Genomic DNA, 13,359 nt, shown 5'->3' with positions numbered 1-13,359 from the left:
GAGGAGCTTTGAGGAGACGAGGTTTGTTATTAAAATAAAGGTGCTGTAAAACAACAATGATGTAAAATAGTGTGATTTAAATCAACATCGACGTAAATGAAGATGTATTAAATTAACGCGATTTTTTAACAATTGCGTTAATAAAGTGCATCGTTAATTTCCTGCAATAAGGTAAGTCTTCACAGCAGTCCAGAGTTGACGTCGCGGCATAATCCACTATGACGTAATGTTTAAAATTACCTTTAATTAAAATCGTTGATAGCTACTTGTATCAAGAAAATTCTGCAAAACAAGAGTGAAGCATTCGAGTTTAGAGGATCCAATCATAGTACACTCATCAACATTAGGACTCTTGGCCCTCTCGTTTTCGTAAGAGGTAATGAAAGCTGTAAATAAATATGTTTACGTTCAACTTTGTTGTAGATGCTTTTATATACTCCTAGCGCTAAATTGATCGAAAAACGTCCCATGATTTCATTTTGAGGGAAGATTTCATCTGATTCCCTTTTCCATCGATTCGGGCATGGGAATAATCCAATATTAAACATCAGCGGACTTCAGCATGTTTAGGCTGTTTACGCACGCTTTCCTAATTGTTTACCCCATAGTGTATGCTTAGTGTGCAATCTGTATGTTGCCCTCAGTCCGTGTTTATACCCCGTCCGTCAAATTTTGTTCGCAACTTACTGACCGTCTGCTAAAAGCCTAGTGATTGATTAGAGAGTGAGTGAGCGAGCGAGGGAATGAGTGAGTGAGTGAGAAAGTCAGTCAGTCAGTCACAATTCAGTCGGGTTGAGAGGATCGCAAGTGGCTTTTTATATCGGTTTTTTTAAATAAAAAAAAAGGTACCCGAATTATTTAGTTCATACAAACCCAAGCCGTTTATTTACTGGACCCAAGAACATCAGACTCCGTCAAGGATGATAAATCGCCGTTATTCATATTGACTGATATATTTTAGTTTTACATAGCTAACTCTCTGTTGGAATAGAATACTTCAAAGCAACTTTGAAAATATTTTGATCACAACACAGAAATTTTGCTCTTTTAAAGTTTCAACCAATGCCTTGGGTCTTTATCAGAAACTGAAGAACAGATGTAAATTTCATTGGAAAACTCTAGGGGGAGACAACTGTCCTCCTGCTCGCAGGCTGCAAACACACTTCTTTGGAGATGTAGATCATTGATTCGTTTAATGAAAGAATAATTTCTGCAGGCCAGGGAATGAGAAATGTGGCATCTGTCAAGATATATATTTATCTGTCTTCTGGTCAAAACCACCATGAAATCATTTTTATGAGCCCTTTTCACTTGTCAAAAATATTAAATGAAAGCCAGAAAACGACTGATCGAGTACTTCCTTTTTTTCTATTAATGAAGACCAAAGTGAACGTTTGGCTAAGATGGGCCGAATTTTTAAAATTCATTTCCTTCCTTCGCGTACGAAACCGTAAGAAGCTGCTAAATAGTCTCACTGCAGTCAAATACTCTTTGAGTCAGCAAACTGTAACATTATTCTTTGCGTTGTCTTCTCAAGGGATCAGATGGTCATGAATTGTTAATGATACTTTGAATTGTAATTATTCTTTTCAAGAATAAAGACAGAGATTTCTGTTATTATTTATGTGTTTGTCGCAGGTCATCCTTAGTTTTGATGCATGAGGGGGAGGCAGGACTGGTCCTGAATTTTAACCGAAGATCTGTTGAAATTTTCTCTCCCAGTGAATAAAGTCCATGTTGTGTTTGATTTGTCTTAAATATTTGACGAGTATAAGCTTATAGTTATTTTCTATATTGTAAGGCATATGGTTTTATTATTGATAAGGGCCCGGCTCAATTTCTTTTGTTCTCATGCATAACTATTAATTCCTTTCTTCGGAAAACACGCAAACGAGCTCTCGGATTTCTACCGGACAACGGAATGAAACCGGGAAACGTGAAATGTGTTTATCCTCGATAAAATAGAGCCCATCTAGCTCTTTTGTGAATTTGGGTGAAAAAGTGTTTTCCCAGTCTGTATAGCACTTTCATACCGTTTTTGAGTAAGATAACAGCTGGTTGATGGCAGAACTTGAGTTGAAAGTAACTACGATGTCATCTAATCACAGAAAATGTAACAAGAACGAGCACAAACTGAGCCAATTTCAATTAGGAACAAAAAAAATCAGTTATTGGCACCTGAAAATTGTGAATTCATTATGAATGCTGTTTGCTCTTAATAGGTTATTTAATATTCGTTAATAGTAAGGACGTTCGCGCCAAAATCTTCCCACGGTGAGATTTTCTTCATTTCTCGCCTAGAGTTAGGTCATAAAGTACTTACTCCAAAAATGAAAAAAAAAAAATGGGGGTCACCGACTTTGTTTCGGAGAAAATGGCAGTGGAAAAATGCCTTAATTTCGAGAAATCGGTCATAATAGCGAGATGTAGCCTCATCTGCTCATCCATCGAAAATCATAAAAATAAACTGTTGGAGTGAAAGTTTCCGTGCATAGGTTTTTAGGAGTGAGATTTTTAGATAATTGTATGCCGCTAGGGATGTGGTAAACAGTAGAGTTCATCCTCGACAAGCGTTTTCGTAAAGGGGCTAGGTAATTTTGTTTCATTTTGTTAATTATGCGCTCGAAACGTCAAATTGGTAGAGCAAGAGTCTTTAATTTGCAAAATCACGGCCACATAACAACTGAGAATGATTTTCCAGCTGTGTAAATGACATTTTGATATAGACTGGTATAAATTTGAAAAAAGGTGGGCCGACGTTTTTCAAATTAACCCAAATTCAATCCATTTCAATCCTCTCCAGTTTTGTCCATCCGTGTCCCTTCATGGCTTCCCTGTGTTTTGTTAGAGTTCGTCTATAGTTTTGAACAGTTATTTAGATATTTTAGTTAATTCTATGACCATTCGATCAGTGCTGAAATTGCCTAAAATTGCGTGACCTAGCCCCTGTAAGCTCTATCCGTTGCAACCACTACCGGAATTCGATGCCAGGAGGAAAGAAAATGTTAAAAAAAGATAACTTTTTATGGTGAGAATTTTTTCATTTCATTTGTAGATAGTAAGTAAAGAAAGTGATTAATGATTAAAAAAATAGGGGTCAGCGATGATCTGAACGAGTAAAATCGATGTGATTTTGCAAAGCTCTTGGAAAATTTCGTTTGTAACGCTTTTGCGTGACCTGTCGGTGAAGGACTGGAACCCAAGAGACGATCGATCGTTGAAGAGATGAAAGGTTTTTACCGAAAAAAAAACCTTTCTCGAGCATAGCAACGAAGTTTTAAGCAGGGGTCATTTTCATTTGGTTGGTGTTTTGTATAATATCTCTCCATTGCCGTCATGCTCATCCTATGGAGCGTCATTAGTGACAAAATTCACTTTTAGTATTATGAAGTAGTTATGGGGTTATGAGGTAGTTTGCTATTGAAGTAATTTTGGCATTATGAAGTAGTTTTGGTATTATGAAGTAGTTTAGGCATTATGAAGTAGTTATGGCGTTATGAAGTAGTTTTGGAATTATGAAGTAGTTTTGGCATTATGATGTAGTTTTGGAATTATGATGTAGTTTTGGCATTATGATGGTACCATGATTCTCTGCGAGTGTGCAATCGGGTACGAAGGGGATCATGGGATAACAAAAAACCCGCGAAATCTGGACATGAAATCAACATGGCAACTTGCAGTGAAGAGATCGCCGAGTCGCTGAATAAATGTGTTAAAAATCTGGCGACTGCTGCAGAGGCACCTCAAAAGTTAAGAAACGAAACTGGAAATCAAATATCTGAGAATAGACTGACAATGGTAAACCGCCCTACTGAGTTGGAGGAACATCGGAAATTGTTTGGATTAAAACTCCGTCTCACTCTAAATGTAAGTATACCTCGAGTGTGTCATCGCCGTCATGTGTAAACAGGTTCAAAAATGGAAGTGGCAAGGTCGACTTCATTCCCATCCGTAACACTTGGACCCACAAGTTTTTCCTTTGTGCTAGTAGTATGTGTTCATAAGTTCCAACGACGCGAGAAAAGACAGAGCATGGGCTAGTGGGATTAGGAGAGAGAGACATTGTCTTTCAGAAAGATGGCAATGCAGAGCACATCCAGAAAAAGCTTATTGAATCATATCCAGTATTGAAAGAATGTGGAGGATATGAAATAATGCGCTCAGTTGTTGGGTCTTGTAAATTGCTTGAAGTGTTACTTGTTCCTCCTGGAGGTTACAACGTCCCCTACTTGGAGTCATGCCTTCTTCAAGCAAAGGGTTACATCAGACCAACACAGAAACAACTTTCACTCGAGCCACTGTCAGAAAAAGATGATAGCTTCGCTGTAAGTATGACTTCCATATTAATCCTACATGTTTATCAAAATGTGAATTCGTAAAACCAAAAACTGACTTCGTCGTAGAAAAGTGAAAACACGGAATTCCCGAAGCGGTAAAATAAGCTCCAAAAGGCAGAAGAATACACCAGAGGTGAGTCAGTTGTATTCATTTCATTGAATGGACGTTAAATTGAGTGTTTTTTAGGCTTCATAATCGAAGGTATTTAATTTCCCATACAAAGTCTTATAACGCGTTTAAATTCTCAACGGCTGCCTGTTGTTACGCGAACTTGGGCTGCCTATGGTTTTACGAATTCACATTTGGATAAACATGTAGGATTAATATGGAAGTCATACTTACAGCGAAGCTATCACCTTTTTCTGACAGTGGCTCGAGTGAAAGTTGTTTCTGTGTTGGTCTGATGTAATCCTTTGCTTGAAGAAGGCATGACTCCATGTAGGGGACGTTGTAACCTCCAGGAGGAACAAGTAACACTTCAAGCAATTTACAAGACCCAACAACTGAGCGCATTATTTCATATCCTCCACATTCTTTCAATACTGGATATGATTCAATAAGCTTTTTCTGGATGTGCTCTGCATTGCCATCTTTCTGAAAGACAATGTCTCTCCCTCCTAATCCCGCTAGCCCACGCTCTATCTTTTCTCGCGTCGTTGGAACTTATGAACACATACTACTAGCACAAAGGAAAAACTTGTGGGTCCAAGTGTTACGGATGGGAATGAAGTCGACCTTGCCACTTCCATTTTTGAACCTCTTTACACTTGACGGCGATGACACACTCGAGGTAAACTTACATTTAGAGTGAGACGGAGTTTTAATCCAAACAATTTCCGATGTTCCTCCAACTCAGTAGGGCGGTTTACCATTGTCAGTCTATTCTCAGATATTTGATTTCCAGTTTCGTTTCTTAACTTTTGAAGTGCCTCTGCAGTAGTCGCCAGATTTTTAGCACATTTATTCAGCGACTCGGCGATCTCTTCACTGCAAGTTGCCATGTTGATTTCATGTCCAGATTTCGCGACAGTCAGATTTCGCGGGTTTTTTGTTATCCCATGATCCCCTTCGTACCCGATTGCACACTCGCAGAGAATCATGGTACCATCATAATGTCAAAACTACATCATAATTCCAAAACTACGTCATAATTCCAAAACTACATCATAATGCTAAAACTACTTCATAATTCCAAAACTACTTCATAACCCCATAACTACTTCATAATGCCAAAACTACTTCATAACCCCATAACTACTTCATAACGCCAAAACTACTTCATAATGCCAAAACTACTTCATAATACCAAAACTTCTTCATAATGCCAAAACTACTTCATAATGCCAAAATTACTTCAATAGCAAACTACCTCATAACCCCATAACTTCTTCATAATACTAAAAGTGAATTTTGTCACTAATGACGCTCCATCTCCTCTGGAGTGTGTTTTCTGCGAAATTTAATCGCTGATTGTTTCCACACAGGTCCGCACTATTCAAGCGGACGAGGACGAAAATACTGCTCAATTTTCACGAAAGTAAAGGAAAAGAACTTTAAAAACATGCATTCACTTTGAACTTAAGTTCGTAGGGTAATAAAACATTAAAAAGAAACAGCCCCATTAAATTTACGCAACGGTTCGTCCTCGAGTTATCCAAACGTTCAGCCACTAGTACTAGTCTACTCGATCGGCTACCTTTTCCAGAGCTTTTCCATCCTCCCGCTCGCTTCACTTGAAGTTTCATGATGATTCGGAAGTAAATGTGCCATTCTTTTGCTGGCCTGGAATTTTTTCCTCGGCGTTTTTGTCGCCATGTTATTTTAACTGATGCTTGAAAAATATGTACGAAAGTCAAGTAGACTCGGCTAGTCTACGACTGATAAAACCTCGCAAATATCAGTCGTGCAGTAGTCTACTTGACTTTCATAAATATTTTGATCACGATCTTCTCTGATCCAACGCTGTGCAAGACTTATCGTCTACGGTTTTTGCAAAGGTTTTAAAACCTCAACTTCACCAATGCTCGAAGTAATGCGTGACATATTACAGTCGCGTTACCTGCGCAGTAACGTTGCGCACAAACAATTAGCGCGAACGTCCTTAAAAAAAGTTTAGTTCACGAGCGGCTCTGAAAACAGATTTCTGTGAAGATTTCAACGCGAAATATACAAGCGACGATGATGGTCTACCCCTGGCTTATTGGCATGGTAGTTGTATGCTTTAACATTCTGAACAAGAGTGTTTTTGTGGCTATGGAAGAACATTTTTGCGAAAGTGTTTTTGAAAGCGGAGACGGTAAGTAAAAACATGGCTAAATTGCAGAATACCCGGCCCACCAAATGTCCTACTTAAAAAAGCTGCCACCGCGGTCCCGCAGTCGTGTTTAACAATGCTGCTTGTCCGCAGTGGCATGGGTATTCTGCAATCCCTCCTTAGCTTTCATTTTGCTGTTCCGTTAACCACGAGATCGTGTGAAGAAGAAAGAATTTGTTTACTGATTTAATAAGCCTAAGCGCTCGTTTCAATGATTGGGTCCAAGCACTCTTAGCTTTTATTTTGCGGTTCGGTTAACTACACTTTTCATGAGATCATGTGAAGAAGAAAGCGGTCGTTTACTGATTAAGCCTAAGCACGATCGTCTGAACAAGAAAGCAGTCGTTTACTGATTAAGACTAAGCGCTCGCTTCAGTGATTAGGCCTTAGCATTCTCGTAAAATTTTAGCATTCATTTTCCGGTTCGGTTCACTACACGTTTCACGAGATCGTGTGAAGAAGAAAGCACTCGTTTACTGATTAAGCCTAAGCGCCCGTTTCAGTGATTAGGCCTAAGCACTCTCGTAAAATTTTAGCTTTCACGTTACGGTTCGGTTAACTACACTTTTCACGAGATCATCTTGCCCTTGAACAATTTTCATTCATCTACTACGGGACTATGAACCGCGGAGGCAGTTCATTTTAGCGGTTGCCCTTTAACAGTTTTCATTCAACGACTACGGGACTGCGGTGGCAGTTCATTTGAGTGCTTTCCTTTTAACATTTTGCATTCAACGACTACGGGACTGCGGACCGCGGTGGCAGTTCACTTTAACATTTTGCATTCAACGACTGCGGGACTGCGGACCGCGGTGGCAGTTCACTTTAACATTTTGCATTCAACGACTACGGGACTGCGGACCGCGGTGGCAGTTAACTTAAACATTTCGCATTCAACGACTACGGGACTGCGGACCGCGGTGGCAGTTCACTTTAACATTTCGCATTCAACGACTGCGGGACTGCGGACCGCGGTGGCAGTTCACTTTAACATTTTGCATTCAACGACTGCGGGACTGCGGACCGCGGTGGCAGTTCACTTCAACATTTTGCATCCAACGACTGCGGGACTGCGGACGGCGGTGGCAGTTCACTTTAACATTTTGCATTCAACGACTGCGGGACTGCGGACCGCGGTGGCAGTTCATTTCACTGCTTACCCTTTAACACTTTTCTTTTCATTGATCGACTTCGGGACTGCGGACCGCGTTGGCAGCTTTTTTAAGTAGGACATTTGGTGGGCCGGGTATTCTGCAATTGCTCCAAAAACATTATACATTTCAGCATTTTATTACACATGTTTCGAAACGTTTCTACCTTTTTTGTTTTCTTTGGCTATTGACTCAGAGGCCATGAGGGCGAGAGAAATAATTGTTTTAGTAAAATCCAACTAGTTGGTCAGAAAAATATCGAGAGAAAACATCTTTCGCTCGTTAAAGCTAGACTTAAATTGTTGTTTTGGTTTTCAAAGCCGGCGCTTTTCGCTACCAGTGGGCCATAACAAATAGCCTACTAGTAGCTCAACCAATCAGAACGCAGCATTGATAATAGACCACTAGTTGGATTTTACTAAAACAGGTGATAACCCTAGCCTTGAACGACATAGCCACTCAGTTATTGAAAGCGAACCGTTTTAAAATGGGTGCTTAAGCCAAAGTTTCACCTCTCCTTTTTTAATACAAACGAAGCAGAGAGAGGCTAGCCAAGATTTCAAAAGCAAAATGGTTATTCGTACGGGACCCATACACCAACCTATTCATACGGGAGTCTTCTTTGAATGATTATTACAGGTTTAATAATACACTTTCTTCTTATTCGTTCAGATTACGCCTTGGTTGGTCATAACATAAGTTCTGTTTTTGTCAGTGACCAGTTTGAATGCCAGCTGAAGTGTATCGACACCAAGACTTGCAAGTCATGCAATGTCCACCCCGTGACTGGTAGAACAGACAAACGTTTTTGTGAGCTAAACAACGTAACACGCCATCAAGTGAAACCCAGTGATTTTAGAGCGATGATTGGGTCCACGTACTATGGCTCGGTTAAGGTCTGCAGTTGAAACTTTGGCTTAGTTGTCAGTTCTTGGTGAATCGAATGTGCAGCAAATATTTGTGAATCGAATAAAAGAAGTACGCCACTTTAATATGTTTAAACATAAATCATGTCATTTCTTTTTTCAAGAACACGGATGATTTCCGTGAAAGTACAGCGTTCCAAATATAAGACAATAAGCAGTTAAGTTCGACCAGAAGCTTGTCAAGTGGAGCCTTAATTTATCTCCCATACTTGGTCTTAGTCAATATATACAGGATCACAACACGAAACGAGATATTAAGACTGACGGACACTACAGACATGCAAATTTACATCGAGATTTAGAAAATAATTGAATTATTTTGACTTAAAAGCCCTTATAGTAGGGGTATCGTGAATCTTTCTTGGTAGAGAATTCCATAGTTGACTTGGCTCTCATATCGTCAATAGACCTTATTCATGATAGCCGCCATGTTGGATTTGTCATGCAAATTAGCTACACACTCTCAGGGGGCAAACAACACAAGTTCGAGAGGTTATAACGAACATCTTGGCCACACAGATGATTTGTTTCGTGTTCACTGAATGTTTATCACCTAAGTAGTAAAATAGAATGCTTACACAAGTTACTTCGATTTTTTTTTACTGGAAAATTAGCAGATAACGAAGTAGAAAGTCAAAATGTCGGAGGCAATCAAAAGATATAAAATTATTATAAAAGGTACTTAATTCTAAATTCTAAAATGTACTTTTAGCAATGTTAATTCAATATTTTGACGAAACGATTTTCCGCAATTTGCCTTTATTCCAATGTTTGCCTCCAGCATAACACATGGCTAATTTACATGACAATTTGAAAACCAACATGGCGGCTATCGTGAATAAGGGCTATTAGCGAACTATCTCTGAAATTACGATCATGTAGCTCAGAGCGTTTGAGTAACAGTAAGTATCCTTTCAGTTGGCGTGGGCAGTCTATGTTGTTAATGATTTTGTACACAAGTTGTAATCTCATGAACCGTCTTCTTCTGTTTAAAGATAGCAGCGTTAGTTTCGATCGCATGAATTGTGTACAAGTCTTGCGATTTGCCCTAAGGATAACACACATAGCTTGGTTTTGAGGACGCTCGAGGTGCAGAGCATTTTGTTTTCCACAGTCACCCCAGACTATGCAACCATAATCCATAACTGCATGGTAAGATCGTTTGCTTATATATCGTACGTAGCACTTTCCAGCTGAGGTACTTAGATACCCTGCTCAACAGTATCAGAGTGCATGGGATGAACTCTTCGAGATATTACATGAACGTGCATATTCCAACTTAGGTTACGATCTATGTGCACCCCTAAATATTTCACACTATTCGTCTGCTTTGGTTAGCAGTTTACAATCTAGAAAAATTTCTAAGTCGCGGGAGGTAGCTATAGTATTTATAGCTTATTCCTTGTGCCGATTAACATGACTCCGCATTTCTCGTGGTTACTCATCAGTCCGTTTTGTCGCATTACATTGGTTGGAAGCGTTGCCGGCGCGTGATAATTGCGACTGAACCAATCAGAGCAGCTGAAAAAATTCAAGATTTGGCTCGCGCAATTCCTCGATAGGCGCACAACCTCGGTCACGGATAAAAAGATTGCTAAACAGCTGAACTTTCCTCGGATTTTCTTGTTCTCCACTACTCTAACGAAAGTAACGAGCGCTAAATAAAATGGATGTGGAATGAATATCATTGGGTTATATGGAAATGGGAATTTTATCGGGATTGACGTCTTTTACTTGTGAAGGGAGATCAAATTGTGGAGTGATGTTCGGCTCCGGAGGTGACGAGTGTGCAGCCTTCGCTTCGCTCGAGAGTGTATAAACGAGTATTGATTTCACTACATCAGCATTGGCTAATGAATCGACACAAAACAAAAGTAAGAAACATATTTGAGTTCGGGAAAGTTTATTGCGAGAGAAAGACGTTCATTTTTTCAACTTAACTTAATTTTTAACTCTTTTCACCATTAAACTCTAATAGTAGTTGCATTGCAAAATCGCTTTGTGAGCTTGGGGTGCCTGTGGCCTGGCAAAACCCTTTCAAAGCAAATTGTAAAGCACAAATAAACCAATAAATTATTCAATGGGCCGGGATAATAATTATTTTGTTCCCTGCTGCTGTTATTTTAAAATCATGGTTTTGTATTTGTTTGAACTTTATAAGAATTGCTTAAATTCAAAGCCACAATCTAATTCTTCCTTGTGTAACGTTTTTGGAGTTCTGCATCTTTCCACTGTTTAACAGACCTGCCAACCCCTCAGAGCTCAGAATCTGGAGGTGGACTGCAAAAAATCTGGAGATCCACTGAAAAAACGGGAGATTTTATAAATTGCCTCATTTAATGGTCAAATCCACACAAACCTTACATTCAACTGGCACTCAAGTACAGTAGCTAAATACAAACTATCTGTATGCTTTGCTGTACGCAGCTGAAGCTAAAAGTTCGCTGTCAGGTCTCCATTTGTAGCAAAATCACCCTGCGAGCAAAGCCTCCTTTTGTCTTTTTCTTTACTGAGGAGGAGAAAAGGAGGCCTTTCCTGAATTGCGTCAACTCTTTAAAGCCACCGCAGCCCGAACTTATGTACTAGTCAATGGTGTTTTCTCTCGTCAACCTGGTTTTCCCGTGAGTGCGAGCATCCCTTTTGGGATAAAACCGATGGTTATGATTGAGCCCGCTGTATTATGAAAAATCAAGATGGCGGTGAGATCTGCTCGCAGCCAAGCACTTAGGCCTGGGTTCGAAGCTGTATCCTGGCAACATACAGCGCATGCTCAGTAAAGATCTTACTCGCTTCATGCAGAGTCCTTCTCGCGAACGCCCAAATCGAGCAAGCAAAAGAAAGGCTCTGCTAGCATGGTACCGCAAGGTGTACTGTTCTCTGGGAACGTCAGTTTAATTGCCAGAATGTGAATTTGACAAAGATCACGACTAGGGCACTTATGACGACAGCATGCCCAGGAATGCATGAAATCGAGGAACTTTGTCCCCAGACTCCGTGTGCAACGCAACAAACGAGTGTGCAGCATGCACATGGATGCGATCGATCGGTTGAGCAAAGGGACGAAATAGAATAAGAATTCACACTTTTTTTCACTTCTTGTCAGAATCTGGAAAAAAACCCGGGAGATTCCAGGTCTTTGCCGGGAGGTCGAAGGAAAAGAGAAAAAACCGGGACTCACCCGGCAAAACCGGGAGAGATGGCAGGTCTGCTGTTATGGTCACCTTTCTTTTACTTTGCAACAGTTGTTGAACCTTTGCACAAATCTCGGTCTGGGAGTGGGTTATTCTGTTCCCTGTTACTTAGCAGTCACTACTGTCATGCTTACTATTTCCGGCCTACCCCTAAATACAAAGGAACCTAGCGAGCAAATTAAGCCAAAAGCCTTTGAGAGCCATTTCTAGGCTCCTTTTAATGCATAAAGACTGTCTAAAGAGATGTTTTTATCACCAAGAAGAATTTGATCTGTTCGGATATCTTACCTGAAAATTGAAGTGTCCGAAAATTTTAGGGAATGATATCTTCACAGTAATTGATAGCTGAACGCTACCTTCTAAGAACTTCCCAGAAAACCATTTGCTTATCCGAAACTGCTAGGTGACCTTTTAAGTGCCAAAAATTGCAAAAATATCTCTTCCGAAAACGTTGAGGGCCTACTTGTCCCTAGTTGCGAATCTTTAAGGTGATGTTTTAGAAAAAGAATCTATAGCTGTTTGGCAACGTAGAACCGAAATTCTTAGAACAGCTTGACTCTCCCAAACACATATTTTACCGAAGGTTATCATTGCGGGTCTACGACAAAACACTCTACAAAATAGAGAAATTATTTGTATATCGGCGCACCTTTGTTCAAGATGGCGGAAGGAAGGTGCGCCGATATACAAATAATTTCCATATTATCGTAAATCATCATTATATTTCACATTATTATTTCCAATCAATTTAGAGGGGGCCAGTAAGGGGGGTCGGTAGGGGGTCAGTGTTTTTTCGTACCCCCTAAACAATGGTGATAGTTGAGTAGCTGCTGCTGGGAAACTAGACATTTTCATCATATTACAGTGAAATTAGCACCTTTTATTGGTACCTCAAATAATCGAGTTTAGATAAAGTTCATTGTACTCTTGATTGCGCCTGATGATAAATTGAAATATTCGGCTTTTTCTCCGACTTTACCTTGAAATTCTTTGTTGCTTAATGGCCTGAACAGAGAAACTGCACCAACTGTCAAGCTGGATCTGCAGAAATACCTTTGATTGTATGGATAAAGTTTGACTTCGCAGACATTCCAACTAGAGTTCTATTTTGTTTTCGTCGCGTCTTTCCTTGAATCGCAACGTGCAGGTAATTTCCGGTAAAATCTGGTTGGCTCACATATATAGCATGACACATGATAACATCACTCTTTACAGGTGGGCGGCAGACGACTCGTAAAGAAATTGTGTCAGGCGTACCTTTTCCCCTGGATTCGCTCTGACGAAGGGCTAACGCTCGAAACGTCAGCTTTTAGAATCTCTGTACGGTGGTCAATTTACATTATCAACTCCGTTGATAAACCATATTTTTGTATACTACTTCCCCACCGACGCAGCACCACAGTTTCTTTAGAAACTACCCCTTCATTCATAAAGAAAGG

At 40.0% G+C, this 13,359-nt stretch overlaps 1 long non-coding RNA gene across 1 annotated transcript; it reads left to right on the top strand.

The window, feature by feature from the left end:
* The first annotated feature begins 6,340 nt into the window (after positions 1–6,340).
* LOC138012912 (uncharacterized) lies at positions 6,341–8,795 on the top strand. The gene is made up of 2 exons (XR_011125098.1): positions 6,341–6,634; positions 8,476–8,795. It is a non-coding gene; the product is annotated as an uncharacterized lncRNA (long non-coding RNA).
* Positions 8,796–13,359: the final 4,564 nt, after the last annotated feature.

Source organism: Montipora foliosa, chromosome 8 (assembly GCF_036669935.1).
Source record: "Montipora foliosa isolate CH-2021 chromosome 8, ASM3666993v2, whole genome shotgun sequence".
In the NCBI taxonomy this organism is placed as follows: domain Eukaryota; kingdom Metazoa; phylum Cnidaria; class Anthozoa; order Scleractinia; family Acroporidae; genus Montipora; species Montipora foliosa.
Note: the sequence above shows the minus strand (reverse complement) of the source record. Positions and strands in the feature narration are given on the sequence as shown.